The sequence below is a fragment of the Nicotiana tabacum genome, chromosome 20 (assembly GCF_000715075.1).
Source record: "Nicotiana tabacum cultivar K326 chromosome 20, ASM71507v2, whole genome shotgun sequence".
Classification (NCBI taxonomy): Eukaryota; Viridiplantae; Streptophyta; class Magnoliopsida; order Solanales; family Solanaceae; genus Nicotiana; species Nicotiana tabacum.
In genome coordinates this window covers 159,944,241-159,958,763 of record NC_134099.1, presented here as the reverse complement: position 1 = coordinate 159,958,763, position 14,523 = coordinate 159,944,241, and the positions used below count along the sequence as shown (strand labels likewise).

General features: G+C 35.4%; 1 pseudogene; it reads left to right on the top strand.

Annotated features, from left to right (window-relative positions):
* The first annotated feature begins 3,634 nt into the window (after positions 1-3,634).
* LOC142174631 (uncharacterized) lies at positions 3,635-6,798 on the top strand (annotated as a pseudogene).
* Positions 6,799-14,523: the final 7,725 nt, after the last annotated feature.

Here is a 14,523-nt window from a genome sequence, read left to right as displayed (position 1 = left end):
TGTTGACTTTTTAGAAATTGTATAAAGATCATAGCTTTGTTAATTGAAATTATTTTCTCTTGCATTGTTTGATGTATTTAAGTCATCAATGGTTAGATTAAGTTGAGCAGAGGTGAAATTAGTAAAGAAAAAGCTAATGAATATTGAGTTGGCCGAATTGAGGTAAGTGTTTTGTCTAACTTTGTGGGGAGGGGGGGAACTACCCCTTAGGAATTGAGTTAATTGTGCTATCTTGTTATGTGAAAGCCACGTACGCAAGATGACGAGTGGGTACACGATCTATATGTGGTAATTAACTGGTTTAGAGTGTCTAGTCTCTCCCCGTGCCTTTAATTGAATTGTCATAACATGTGTTATCTCGTTGTTAGTCTACTCTTACATGCTCTATTTGACGATGTTAGCACTTAGTGTACCTCTTACTCGTTATTTGGCCCTTATATGCCTTAGTTGAGGTTATTGACTTCCTTATTGTCTTGTTACTTCTTCCTTGTTGAATTTCTTCTATGACTCTACTTTTATATGCTACGTGTCCTAATTGTTGTGATTACATACTTAATTATTGCGTGCCTTACCTGTCCTGTCATTTTTGTAAAGTTTGTTGTATTCCTTTGATTTTTACGGTATTCCTTTATTGTCATGTACTCATACCCTTGATTGTAGAAATTTTTGGAAACTGTGTTATTGTATTGTGTTTTTAATTAAATTAATGTATGGTGAGAACGGGTTGCACCCCGCAACAGGTGAAATAAGGGTGAATTTTGATATTGATATTGTATGGTGGGATCGGGTTGCGCGTCGCAACATATTTTGTTTATTATTATGATATTGATATGGTGGGATCAGGTTGCACGCTGCAACAAGAGAAATAAGGGTGAATTGATATGGTGAAATAAGGGTAAATTATGATATTGACTCAGATTATATGTTGGGACCGGGTTGCGCGCCGCAGCATATATCTATTTATTACTATTGATATTCACATGGTGGAATAAGGGTGAATAACATTGTACAATGGGATTGGGTTGCGCGTATTCCATGTTGTATTGTATTGGCTCCGGTTCTTTCGTACGAGACTCTGAGAATTTGTATTTCTGGTTTTACACTAGTTTCTGAGGATTGAGTTGTTGTCATTGATTTATTTCCTTGCCATCATTTTCTGAATTCTTTTCCTTATACTATTATTTTGGTGAATTGATTTTCAAGATGAATTTACTACGCTGAGTCATTACTTCATATCCTGTTGTGTTATTAGTAATATAGCGATTTCAAATAAAAGAATTAATAACATGCTTACCTTATATAACTTTTAAGTTAAAACTCGTTGTTTTATTCGGTACTTTACCATTTCTAATAGTTGTCATATTTTACATTAATTGATTTCTCAATTTAATCTTCTTACCCTATCTTGTGCTTTTACTTTACTTAAAAAGGAATTGTTATCATGTTTTAATTTAATTAATTTTATATTAAATTCAGTAGCTTATCCGATGTTGTATTTCATTTGAAAATGTTAAAAACTCATTTTGTTCATTGATTTCTTACTTGGTTCTGAAACTGTAATTTTACTTTACGACATATAAATAAACTTTCTCAAACATTCTAATTAGCATTTGTCAAGGATATTATGTATCAGATAACATGTGAATTTTCCGTGCGAAGTGAGATGGAAAATGTGGGCACAAGATGCCATGTGTGTTAAAGCTTTAGAAGTTGTGGTTTATGATATGAGATTACTAGAAGTGGGATTGTTGAAATTGTGTATTAGAAATAATTTGATTGGTTGAGTTGACATCGTTCTCCCTACTTGAGCACATTTATACTACATCCGTACCCCGATTATGTTGTTGTTTAATTACCTGGTTATTTGTCATTGCCATTCGTGTGCCCCTTATCTTTACTACAGTTTGGAATCTTAATTCTTTCTGTTATTGGCATTACATTGATATTCTTTCCCTGTTAGCTCTATGTCGTATCCTGCTCAGGTTTACATGTTCGGTATATGTCTTGACCTGGCCTTATCACTACTCTACCGAGGTTAGGCTTGATACTTACTAGGTACCATTGAGGTGTAATATTCTACACTTCTGTACATTTTTGTGCTGAGCCAGGTAATTCATATCGAGTTGGTTTTGAGATTCCTGCTTATGTGGCTGGAGACTTCAAGGTACACCTGCTGGATGTTCGCAAGCTCCGAAGTCACCTTCTATTGTATTTGTTTCCATTATTTCCTTTTATTCCGGAACAGTGATGTATTCGTTATATAGGATTATTCCTAGAAAGGTTTGTGACTTGTACTACCAATTTTGGGAAATTATATCGTGTTGAGACTATTGGTTTATTTAGAAATTTTTGATTCATGTTTAATAGCTGTTTAGGAGAACCTGTTATTCTTTCGGTATGTGTTAGGCTTACCTAGCTTTAGAGACTATGTGTCATCACGACTCCTTCAAATGGATTTTTGGTTGTGACAATATTATAGAAGCGATTGAGGAATTCTAGCACAGTTTCTCCCAATTATCGATTGAATCATGCTCAAGATCTGTGTACTAATTGAAAGCAATTTCTTTGAGAGATTGAACAAACTGCTTGACAAGGTGATCACCATAAGTTCCAGCATTATTGCATGTCTCGACAAAGTGTATAACATATTGCATGGGATTTCCCTTACCATCAAACTGTTGAATCTTAGAAGGTTGGTATCTGCAAGGCATCTCCATGTTGTCAATCCTTTGTGTATACGACTTTGTATATGTGTGAGAAGATTTGGTTAAAGGTTCAATTTTTTCTTTGATGGCCCCTATTATGATGTCCTACAATTGGTCAACAGGAATCTGACCAATAGAAGAGACATGGATCTCTTTGGTCATTGTTGCCAATTTTGCGGAGGACTCTCCGTTTTCTTGAATTTAAAGAAGCTTCATAGGTGCTTGGCTTGGTTCTTCCTTCACCATACTTCCCATATTATTTATTAACTTGGAAAGTTTATTATCTTGAACTTTCATGTACTTTGTCAGGCCTTCAACTGCTTTTATCAAATTTACAAGTTGTTCTTCTATGGTAGAAGCTTCAATCATCATTGTTTGCATGACCACCATAAAGGACGAAGAATGGAATGGATCATCGGTTGGATAGAGAGAAGATTGTAGAGTGACACGGGGAGAGATTAGATCAAATTCGTTGCTCAAGAGGTCATTGTCTTTCTGCATAAAGGGATTGTGGGACTGGCGATGGCATTCTTTTAAAAGGCTAAATCGCACCAAAGTTCGTACGACCACCTCAGTAATATTGTTTCTTTCTTCTAGCATGTACGAAGAGGATCTCACTTCTTTTGGAAAAGATGAACTAAAAACATGAGTTGTGGGCACTTCAAACACTTGTTGTCCCAGTATTTCGGCCTTGCTTCTTTTAATTTGGCCAACAATCTCCATGTCAACTTCCAATCCACTTTTGGAGTCAGATGTAGGGTTGATATTTACTGTAGACATCTTGGTGTTCTTGAACTTCAACGAGAAGAGATGAAGGTAGAGATTGTCCCACTAGGCATGCCAAAGTTTGTAACACCTAAATTTCGTTCTTGAAAAATAATAATCAAGATAAGAAATATAGCGACAAATATTATATTGTATTTCAAGTGATGGGGTTACAATCTCTAGAATATCTCAAATCTAAAAAGATGTTGTCCTCTGATTCTTCTCTTCACGAATGTTGGCTCAAGGGTCGGGAGCTTGATCTTGAACTTGATAGATTTCGGATTTGTGGTGTGTCATGAATAATTTTGAAGATCGTCAAGAACCAGGATTTGATATTGAGTTACGAATGGAAGATTTGGAGTCTTCCCCCTATGATTTGAGTTCGCCTCTGGGATTTGAGCATAGACGAATATTGCAGATATAGAGGGAGACATTGTATTGTTCTTCAGAGCTTCTCTAGTCTTCCTTCTGTTTGCTTCATGTACTTTAGCCTTGGGATTTCCCTCCACCCCCCCACCCCCACCCCCACCCCCACCCCCACCCCTTCTAAGAGGTGTGGCCTCTTTATATAGGCATGGAATGGAGTATTGGGCTTAGGGGATTTATATGGGTCGATCCATTTGGCAAAAATTCCATTTAAATGGGTTAGCCTAACAATATTGGACTTTCATTTAATCATTTTGATTAGATTTAAATAAATAACCCAATTATACTAGCCTAAAATATTTGGTTGGACTAATATATATTTGATATATTGTAAAATTCAAATTTCTTATGGATTTAAGTTTAGTAAAATTTTAACTGTCTACAAAACTCATATCAAATTTAATCCTGGATTAGTTATCCCTTATCTCTAGTACCAAACGAGCCTTAAAGCCCCAACTCGAACCAACAAACTGCAAAAAGAGAGAGAGCCATTTTTATTTTTGGCGCTTCAACCAAGAAGTCAGTTTGAGGTCCTAATTTGGAGTCGAAGGTTTAAAGGTGTGTGTTAATATCATTAAAACACAAATCTAGTTGATATTTGTTGCTCCCCTGCCACTCCTTTCATCATTGAGAAAGCACATTTCTGTTATAGTTATTAGTTCACTCCTGTTTGACGAATTGTTCAACCGAAGTTGGACATTTTGTTCATTCACCCTCTTAGTAAATCTTTTCAGGTATGGATATAACTCATTTCCACCTTGATGTAAACGCCGATGCTACATGTGCATACACTTTACAAGAAGGAGATCAGTCTAGTAGGACTGGTAGTATATCCTTCTTTGATGTTGATGCCAATTCAAGTCGCCTTAGTTTGCCACACATAGTACAAGCATCTGGTATTTTCGATATAAAATGGATGTGGCTTTGTGAAAATACGAGTCCATTACTTTCTCAAGCTGATGCTGACGGTTATGACAGAGTTCACGAACTTTAATCTTGTTTGGATGAATTAGAAGTTCTTGGTATATTTGAGCTTCTCTTTACTTGTTATATGTCAATGGGAAAGTGTTATGTAATAGAGAAAAGGACTGACTTAATTTTCTTTACTGTTTAGAGAAAACCAAGTTACAAAGTATCTGAATGAAACGGGTCCAAGTGGAGTGAAATGGGTATCGAGGATTCATATAAATATAAAATGGAAACCCACTAGTATGAAAACGATGAGTAGCTAGTATGTTATTGTATTGGCTCAGTGGCACATGAAGTTAAGTCCTTCAGGTTACTATCGGATCAGCACTTGTATGGATACAGAAAATTGAAATACACACTTGTATCAGAATTGATTTTTCATACCATAGTTAGTTTTCCTATTTCTTGAAAGAGTGACAATATATTTACCATAATTGATTTTTTTCTTTTCCAAAGAAAAAATATAAAATTTGGCTAGTTCTTTTTTTTAGAGGAAAAAGGTTTTGACTTTTATAAATTAAGATTCATTCCTTCTTATTCAGCAGCATCCACAATATCGCTCATAAGGGATTTGCGAGTCTTGTTTAGAATTTTTGGGACAAGTGTTAGCCTACCACTTATGTGTGCCTCTTTGTAAGTTTGTTCTCTCGGTATTTTGTACTTTCTTTTATATAGTGGATGGTCTCCGCCTGTAGATGTAAGCCAATTAACTGGACCACGTTAAATATTTGTGTCTCTTTTGTTATATTTCTCTTTTGTTGTCTGATTTATCGTGGTTCAAGGTTTGTTTTACTTGCTTTCGCATAATACCTGATTATCTTAATCCTAAAAAATGGTATCATAGACAAACTTTGTTGTAGAGATTTGGAGATGCGACTTGTTGAAAGTTATGTGAAGAAGGTGGATCAAATTTATTTTTTCAGAAAAGTCAGGCCAAGGGGGAGATTTGTTAGGTGTTTGTCCTGATTTTCTTACCATAGTTAGTTTTCATATTTCTTGAAGGAGAAGCAATATATTTACTATAATTGATTTTTGCTTTTACAAAAGGAAAATATAATTTTTTCATATTTGGCTAGTCATTTTTCTTCTTCGAAGAAAAACCTTTGACTTCTATAAATTAAGGATCCTTCTTTCTCATTCAGCAACACCCACAATGTAGTCAGCAACATCCACAATGTATCCATAAGAGCTTTAAGAGTCTTGTTTAGGAGGAGAATTTTTGGGACAGGTGTGAGCCTGTCACTTATGTTTGCCTCTTTGTGAGGTTGTTCTCTCAATATCTTATGCTCTCGTTTATATAGTGGATTGCTTATCTTTGCCTATGGACGTAAGTTAATTGACCCAACCACATTAAATATTTGTGTCTTTTTTAATATATTTTTTTTTGTCGTCGTTCAAAATTTATTCTACTAGCTTCTGCATGATACCTAATTATTTTGATCCTAAAAGTATGTTGCTTTGCTTTAAACACATACTTTGCTTTAAACTTTACTTTAATAACTAACTGAAGCACTACGGCGAGATCTTCTGTTTCTTATAGGAAATGATTTACTGGAGGTATGTGATGAACATGTCAGTTCCTCTATGTGTTTGTGTATAGACTAGAAACCATTAGCTACATCCCTCGATGTGTTCGGATTGATTGATGTCAATAATTTCACTTCTCGAGTCTCAACTGAGCATTTTTAGAGACTGAAAAGCACATGACTTTGAACATTGGGATGCCTTTTTTTATAGCCACCAACCACTGCTGGGGTACGCAGGTCCAGATGACTGCAAATTTAGTTGCTGGGATTTGCAAGATGATCCTTCTAACTTAGCATTCCAAAATAGAAAATTTCACACAATGGAGATTTGCTGCATTACTAAGAGTCCAAGTGATCCTTATTGTAATGATCCGACCAGTCGATTTAAGAATTTGTATTATGTTTGATGGTTTGAGGGAGTAGATTCATATGATGTGTTATGAGTTACATGTTTGATCAGTTTTGGTTGTCGAGTGGTTCAGGATCGATTTGGAATAATGGTTCTCATTTTAGATGCTTTAAGTTGAAATAGTTGACCGTTTTGTGTATTTGACCTCGAATCGATGTTATGATAGTTCTGCTAGGTCCGGATGGTGATTTTGGACTTTGACGTATGCTTGAATTTGCATTTTGATATTTTTAGAATATTTTCTCTAATTAGCGAAAGTTGGCAATATGTAGGTTTGGAAAGTTCATACGTTTGACCGGGAGTTGACTTTGATGATATCGGATTTGGATTGTTGTTCCATAAGTTGGAATATGTTCGTTATGTCATTTAGAACTTGTGTACAAAGTATGATTGAATTTCGTATTGGTTAGGCTTGAATCAGACGCTTCGTTCGAAGTTTAAAGTTTATAAACTTAAGAAATTGAACTTGATCGACAATTCGTGATTTTGATTATATTATGTGTGATTTGTGGCCACGAGTAGGTTCGTGCTATACTATGGGAGTTGTTGGTATATTCGGACAGGGTCCCAAATAGCTCATGCGAGTTTTGGAGTGGTTTCAGACCATTTTGTCTCTTGTTGGTATTGCTGGTTTCTAAGGTCTTAGGTGTTCTTCGCGATCGCGAAGTTGTAGCCGTGATCGCGTAGTTATTGGAGCTGCTCTTCTTTGTGTTCTTGCTAGACTGTCAGTGTTTTTGATGGTTGGGCTTTAAGATTTTGCGTTCGTGTCTGGGACTACGCATTCACATAGTGTTGAGCTAGGCTGGGGAGGTCATGATGGGTTCTTCTTCGCGTTCCCGCTGGAGTGTCCGCGTTCCCGCTAGAGTGTCCGCATTCACGAGTGTCTATGCAGATGTGAAATGTCATCACGAGCTTGGGTCTGCATTCGCATAGGATATCTTCGAGACAGATCCATTTTGCTTCACGATCGCGAAGGCAGTTCTGATATTGCGATGGGTATCCTTGAAGCAGTGTTATAAAATACTCTATTTTGAAGGTTTGGTTATTTTATCACTTTTTGAGTTATAGAGCTCAGATTTGGGTGATCTTGGAGAGAATTTTTAAGATTTGGATTGGGGTAAGTATTTTTTTACTCGGATTCAATTATTTTACATGATTCCATCTTTGATTTTGGTATTTAATAGGTGAATCTAAAAGAGAAATTGGGGATTTTTGTCTAAACTTTTCTAAAGTGAATTAATAGATTTTGAACATCGATCTAAAGTCAGATTTGAGTGAAATTAGTATAGTTGGACTCATATTCGAATGAGTTATTGGAATTTGTGAGTTTTGTTGGGTTCCAATGTGCGGGCCCGGGTTGACGTTTTGGTTAACTTTGAGTATTACATTAAAGATTCGACCTATATCGTTGGAGTTTATTTCGTATGGCATTATTTGATATTTTTGAATTGCTTTTGACTAGTTTTGAGCCATTCAGAGGTCGATTCGCGTAGGATGGCATTTTCAGAGTATTGTTGGCTTGATCAATATTTATTTGACTAGTTCGAGGTAATTGACATAGCTAAACTTGAATTTGAAGGTAATTATCCTTGAGAACTATGATATTTGAGATGTGTGAGAGTGACAACATGCTAGGTGACGAGCTTGTGTGTGCACCAAGGTATTCATAATCTAGGTAGTTCTTACATTATTATATGCCATATTTTGCTATCATGCTTCTTTCATGTCATGTTTTCTCCATTTGTATGACTACGTAAGTTATTATTCATGCTAGAAATCATGTCTAGGCTATCTGCTTTATTGTTTGAGATATGATAGGGCTATGTCGCCATGTTGAGCTATTTGCCTTAGCGGTAGTCATATTGTTTAGTCATGATAGTTATATCCGCATGTTAAATCTCTGTATCATAACACTTTTGATGTAATGTCTCACATATTGTTGGTGTACATTACACGAGTTTGAGCTATATTTGTGTTGTGTTAATCTATGTTGTATAATTGGATTATGTTTATATGATATGTGAGCCATTGAGACTTGAACAGATTGATGACTGATGTGGGCCATAGAGCCGTGTTGTGAATTATGCTAGACCGGATTGCACGCTGCAACAGGTCATATTGACTATTGATTAGTGCGTGGACCAGGATCTGCCCTTTCGGAGTCTGATATTACAGTGAGCACAAGCACAGTGATATACACGTGCTTTGGTGAGGAACATTTATGTCAGGCGTCCATACAATGCTAAGTGATTATGTGTGTGACGGTGAGAGGCAGTTGAGCCAAGCACCTTGAGTGTGTTGAGAATGAGTGTACATAATGATTTCACAGTGATGTTTTTCATTTGACATGTAGGAATATAGATGTATTTTTGTCATGCTAGATGGAAATATGGTGTTATTGACTTGACATGTATACTTTGACATGTAGGCATAGAGATGTATTTTCCTCATGCTAACTGGTAAATGAAAAAGGCTTATCTGTTGTTAAAAGTTTGAAAAAATGACAGTCCTTTGATAAACTCATGTTTTAGTGACTTCGGTGAAAGATTTGGGCTTAAATTGTTATACTTGTAAAATATGTCTAATTTCTCGTATTTGTGAACGAGTTGAACATGATATCTATTGAGTTATTTACTGTTACTGTCATTATTATCTTCTGTGTTGTTGTTGATCATTGGTGTTGGACATTGACCTTCCTCCGAGCTCGTCACTACTTTCAACCTTAGGTTAGGTTTGTTACTTATTGAGTACACGGGGTCGGTTATACTCATACTATATTGTTGCACCTTGCATGCAGATCTTGGAGTTGATGTTGTTGTGAATAGAGGGAGTTGGCATTAGAGACGTACCTGCTTTCCGGACATAGCTGACACTTGTCCTTGATAGTTTTAGATTCATTTCTGTTTATGTATATTCGAGACAGATGTTGTATTTATTTTCATACCGGTTTTGTAAATCTAAGTCTTAGTGGCTCATGACTTGTACTACCAATCATTGGGTTAATGTATGGTAACTTAGTTATTTCACTTAAAGATGTTCTTATTATATTTTTTAGAATTGTGTAACTGTTGCTTGGCTTACCTACCGGGTGGGATACGTGTCATCACGACTATGTGGATTTTGGATTGTGACAAGTTGGTATTGAGCCCTAGGCTCATAGGTTCTACGAGTCATGATCAAGTGTCTAGTAGATTCTTGTGAATCGATATGATGACGTCCATACCTATCTTCGAGAGGCTACATGGCATGTAGAGAAATTTCTTATCTTTATTTCCTTATCGTGCGACATTGATTCTGCTTGAAGCATATCTCTTGAATTCCTTCCACCTACTCGTATGTTATGCTGAGTGTGAGCACGTGATTTTTGCCCTACATGAAATACTCCTATAAAATCCAAGAAAGTAGATTTTTTTCTTAATTATTTGCCATTTTTAGGAATTTTTGTAGATTTTTATTAATTGTTTGCATTTTTCCTACATGTTTAATGTTTTATTTAAATCATGAAAAATACAAAAAAAATGTCGCGCATTGCATTTAGGATTTGTTTTTACATTGTTAGAATTAATCAGTAATTATTTTCTTTATAAAAATTTGAAAATCACAAAAATAGCTCATTTTTACATTTTTTATCTTTTAATTTTAGTTTATTAATTTTCCTCTTTTAATTTAGAATTAAGTGATGTTTTCAATTTTTATAATTAGTTTAATTTCACATTTTTAGATAATTTAGGATTTTTTAATTATTAGGTTTTTAATTAAAAAAAAAAGAGAAGAAAAGAAAAGGAAATTAGAAATAAATGAGAAATTGGAAAGGAGTCCATTTTTCGGAATTGGGCTATCCTCCAATACATCCAAATTTGGCCCAATATTTTGTCTATACAAATTAATTCCCCTCATCCCAAATACTTCCCTCTCACCGCCCCAGCCCAACAAAATCGGACTAATCCGCCTAACCGACCCGCTCGGTTCCCCTCAGTATATAACCCTTGTTATAAACATTTCCCCAAACTCCCCAAACTCTAGAGAAAATCAGAAACGGCGTTGAGGCACTGTTCATCTTCTTCCTAAGCCCTCAACTCGCCACAACTCACCCGAGTTCACTCAAAATGGTCCCCCCTCCACGTCATTTGATTCCCAACTGTTTTTGCCAGAAGGAATTCGAATATTCCCTCAAAATCACACAATTTCGGGTACAAAAGGATAATTCGTTAGATGAATGGGAGTCGTGGATAGATGTGAATCAAGCTACGCCCTCTATTTGTCCCAAAAATTGTCCAAGAAATCCGAAGGTTTTTTGAATTCGGGGAAGATTTTTGAAGATTTTCGAAAGCTATATATATGAGGTAAGTTTTATGTGCTAGGTTTGAGGGAAAATCGAAGAAAAATTGGATAAAAACCTAGGAAAAGAGTAAATGGATTTTAGGGTTCTTGAAGTTTTTTTTCTCTTCTTCTTCAGGCCCTTTTTCTTCTAGGTCGGATTTCTTAGAAAAACAAAAAAAAAGATACATAGTTTTGAGTCTGGTTCTCGGTGAAAAACATTTAGTTCAATTTCGAAAGAAAACAATTTGTTTTACAAATCTCAGCCTTCTTCTTCATTTCTGAGTTTTCAAGAATGGTTTTAACTTGAAGTTTTGAGTTGAGTTTGTGGCTGGGGATTCGAACTTGGGTGCTTTGGGTTGCTACTCAAGTTTTGGCTGCAATTTGGTTTTGGTCGAACTATTTGCTTAGCTCCAGTTGAGTTGAGGAATTCCTGTTGTTCCCTTCATTCCGCTTGACCTTTATTTGGTCTGTTTCATTCTCTCATTCTGTTTTCAAGGTAAACGTCTATTACCTCGTGTTGTTAGTTTCACTAGTGTATTAAAGATTTGGTGAAATTTATATCGTTTGTTTATTCAGTAAAGATGTGTGTAAACTTAGCTTGAATGATCCTTTGAATTTAACAATGAAAGACTAAAATTGCTCTTATGTTCTTTTGTGTTGTTTCATATTTCTGAACACTCACAGTTACACACACACACATTCATTATATTTAAGCATTCATACGGTATGACAAGGTTATTGTGTTAGTTTTTACTGGAAAAAAAAAATGAGACAAAACCTTGTAAGCTCAAGTCGGATTTTGAGTTTATAGGTCTAGATGAGGGGTTTAAATTATTTTACTCCCCTTATCAAGACCTAGAAGAATCTCTGTGTGATTTTTGGGTTTGGTTAATCACTTCTTCTTCATTCATATGTAACATATTCAAAGGCTTGTTATGAATTTGTTCTGTTGCATCCCTTCGTGTCTGTCTCAACCTATAACATAGCCTAAATTGGTAAAAAATATATATTTGGAGCTGTTGATAATTGGGGTTTACATAAGAAGTGTATGTGTTATCCTATGACTTCGTTGTTCCAGATTCTTTGGGAACATTTTATATGAAGATGGGTTGGTCCTGAGTTTAGGTGTGTTCTTTGAATAGAAAAGTATCCAGGGTATGTTTGGATGTATATTGATGTATTAGTTTTCGTTAAAATTGATTTTCCTTTTTATTTGGCTGGATCTTTGCCTTGGTTGATTCTGTTTCTTTTGTTTTAAAATGGGTTCTGTAAGTTACATTAAAATAGGTTCAGAAGCAGGGTAAGTTTGATTTCATGTTTTAGCTCTAGTTTAGTTGATAGGTTCTGCTGAAGAAACGCATTATGTGTAACCGACAAACATTTCTTCCTACTTTGTTTACTGTCCAGCCCCTATTAGTTTTCTTATGAATTGGATTCCATGTGTAGTGTTAAGAAGATGTTGTTTCATTTGATAAGTTTGAGATTGGAATCAATTGAAATGTTTTTAAGAGTGAAATCCAGATTATATGTTGAGTGAAATCCTGCACAACTTGTTTACAAACAGCCCATGGCAATAATTTTTGTGCCTCAGCCATCACTTTTCTTTGGGCCTGCCTTGGGTTTAATTATGTGATTGGCACCTGGGCTCAATTCTGAGCCCAATAAGTGGCGACATGATGCCCATTTTATGCTCAAAATCAGTGTGCTTCAGCTGAGTGATTTTGAAAATTCTTATTTCTATTTTGAGCATGTATATTTGAGTTTGAATTATTTTATTTTATCATTAGTCTAGTTTGTAAAAGTTGGAATTGAACACTCCAAAGGAATCTTATTAAATTAAATGGGCCAATATCTGGTTTCAATCATTTAGTTTGCATTTGGGCTCAATTTTAAGCTCAATGAACGACGTCCCATTTCCTTTGTCTAAAAGAGGAAGCATGTAATAATATATTGGGTCAGCCCTGGCCCAGTTCCTGCCTCGATTTGTAAAGGCCTGGTGTGTTACTTTACACGTTATTCAACAGCTTGAGCCCAAGTTTGGATGCAAATAACCTTAGGCTTAGTTAGGTAAAATTCTTTTAAAATAGATCGAGGTGTGCCATACACAAACAAAAATTCATAAGCTATGGCCCTCACATTAGTATTAACTTAGATATTAAACAACTCATGAACATCGTAGTGTTGCTTCAGGCACGATTAATCTCAAATTATTACAAATACGGGTACGGCTCCCGTGACATGGTTGTGATGATTAGTTTTAAATTAGTTTAAATTAGGAATATCTTTAGTTTGCCCTTTAAAATATATATAACCTCTTTTATTTTAAAATAACTTGAGGTGTGCCATGCTTTAAATCTATAACACATGGCCCTCACAAATTTAGATCAAATAATTTGGGATGTGCCATGCACAAATAAAATCCTTTAATTTATGGCCCTCATATAAATATAAAAATTATTTTAGAAATGCTTTGAACTATCATAGTTTGCTTTAGGCCCGATTTAGATTAGTATTGCAATTATGTATACGTTCGCGTAACATAATTGTAATTTTAACTCTAAAAAAGACTCGAGGTATGCGTTCGCGCAACTTCAATCAAATTTTCTTAAATAAATAAACAAAGCGTTATTAATTGTGGACACGTTCGCGTGACATGAGTTTTGACACACCAAAGGAAAAGAGTATACGTACGCGTAACTCAATTCTTTATTTACGAATAATCGAGTGATTTAAAAGCGGTAAAAAGATAATTGCACATAGGTCTTGAAAATGAGTAGTTAAACAATTAAGCCAAGTATAAATTGTTAAGCGACCATGCTAGAACCACGGAACCCGGGAATGCCTAACACTTTCTTCCGGGTTAACAGAATTTCTTATCTAGAATTTCTGGTTCGCAGATTTCAAAAGAAAAGTCAAAATTTCCTCGATTTGGGATTTAAAATAAATCGATGACTTGGGACATAAATTAAAATATTCCAAGTGGCGACTCTAAGAATTAAATAAATAATTTTATTTCGAAAAATGTCACTTAAATTGGAAAAACTCCCCTATATACCCCCTTGGGTGGTTAAAAAGGAGGTGTGACAGCTCTGGCGATTGTGCTGGGAATAGAACCCAGAACTTCTGGTTCAGGGTTCAAGAATTCGAGCTTGTTAATGCGATTTTTATTTGGCTTTATTGTTGATATTACTGTATTGTGTGGACTTAATGTGCTAATTGTCATTTACCTCTTTGATATTACTTGAACTATTTAAATGTCTTCTTACGCCACCCCTCTGAGTCTTCTGAAAATGGTGCACACGTTTGCGTGGCCCATTTTTTCTGTAGAAATTATACCAAATAGATCGAGGTTGGGCCAGCAACAAGGCTGGGTAGACTTTAGTGCTCCCAGTACATTGCCCCC